Raw genomic sequence first — 1830 nt, forward strand, 5'->3', positions numbered from 1 at the left:
AAGGGTTCTGGTGTCAGTTTTGAGTTCAGGAGGTGTTTTGTGTTTTTATCCCCATGCAATCCAAAACTCTGATTCAAGATACAATTAGTCATATGTGTAGGTCCACAGCTGCTTTGAGAAATCCAGCGTGGAAGGTATGGAAAAGAAGGTTTAGGACCATTTGGAGGTTCTAGATTCTAGGGCCCCAATTCATTAGAGCGCTTAAGCATGTGATTATTACCACTGTTGTTCAGGATAACATTTAAGCATATAGTGACTTCATTGCATCTTAAACGCACCTTAAATGCTGTCCTTTACTAAGGATGTTTCCTTGAATTGGGACCTAAGGAAACTCCAAGTGATACAGAAAGCAGCTGAGCTGATAAGTGCACAGCGCTCCAGTCACTAATCTGGTTCTCTATCGATCATTGGTCCTGTTTTTGAACTTCAAAGCTCACCAGCGGGTTAGTTAAGTAGCATGGTGATAGAGATCTGAAAGCCCTCTCTATAATATAGCTTCCACTGGTGGAACTGCACTGCTGGCATATTATGCGTCCCTTTTCTGCCAGTACAGCCACTGGCTGGGAGTTGTGGGTGCTCTGTAGTTGTCAAGATCAGGCCCCTAAATACTTTTAGAAAACTTCCTATTTAAAGTGAGCATTAAACAAGAAATCTGTTTTGGGACAAGCTGTACGGCAATGAGTCAGGAGAGCATGCAGAGAGTGTTCTTACAACTGGATTTATCTGTACTTGGGATCTTTAATTGTGTATCTAGTATGAAAATTAGTAATCTGTAGGTCCTAGTTTGAGAAATATCTTCTCATTAAAGTGTATAATTGTAACTTCAGTGAATGCTAATCACTTTGAAAAGGTCTTCTGCACAGGCCTGGCTGAGAAGGTCTTAATCAGTTTGTGGTGCAAGGCTGGATGTTAAAGTTGTTGGTGACTGAAAAGTCCTCAAGTTCTTGAATACAGGGGTCTTATTATCCTGCCCAACCCACCAGTGGGAGTGGGTGATTTACACAGGCCCTCTCACAACCATGAGATCTAGCAATCAGTGTGTGGGAGAGGTGGGGGAACAGCCAATTGCTCCCAAGAGCTCTCATCAGAATAAGAATTGTTTAAGCTCATCAGCCAGATTCACTCAAGCTATGCTCCCTTGATAATGCACTCTCTTCATATTTCTACAGGGTGGGGAGAAGCTTTTGTTTCTCCCCAGGGTGCCACAAGAGCCCTGCCAGCAGAGACTGCTGATGCATGATTCCAACTCAGTGCTCTGCCCCTTCCTCTTTCAGCCCCAAAGATGAGAGTTGAAAAATGATAAGCAACTAAAATCAGGGTGTTAAAGTGGCAATCGCCGCCTTCCTTCCCCTCCTGTACTACTGTTTACCTTAAACTCCAGGATGTTGAGATGTAATTGTGTGTAAGTTGCTCTGATGAGAAGCACTTATAGGAATGTATTGCATTACAGGCCATGCTACATTGTATTCTATGAGTGTAATATCCAGCCCTTGTACAAATGAGCTCCAGTAGCTAAAATTTCAGGGTTTTTAAAACAATTGTTTCTGGCTTGCATCAAGAAAATTATCCTTGAATATGTGAAGAAGACTGTAAACTGATGTCCTGCCATCTTCCTCAGTTAATGCTGAGAGGTGCTGAGGACTGGTAACCCTGAAACCTAAAGCTATTTGAAATGTCAGCATTGATAACTATTTCACTGCTGATCATTTTAGCAATACAGTAACAACCCTCCACCTTTTCATGTGCCAAAAATCTCCAGTTTACCCCTCTGACAACTTCTATAGTTCAATTACTTGTCAGTACCAAAATCTGTGACACATAATGAACATG

The sequence above is a fragment of the Chrysemys picta genome, chromosome 2 (genome assembly GCF_011386835.1).
Source record: "Chrysemys picta bellii isolate R12L10 chromosome 2, ASM1138683v2, whole genome shotgun sequence".
Lineage (NCBI taxonomy): Eukaryota > Metazoa > Chordata > Testudines > Emydidae > Chrysemys > Chrysemys picta.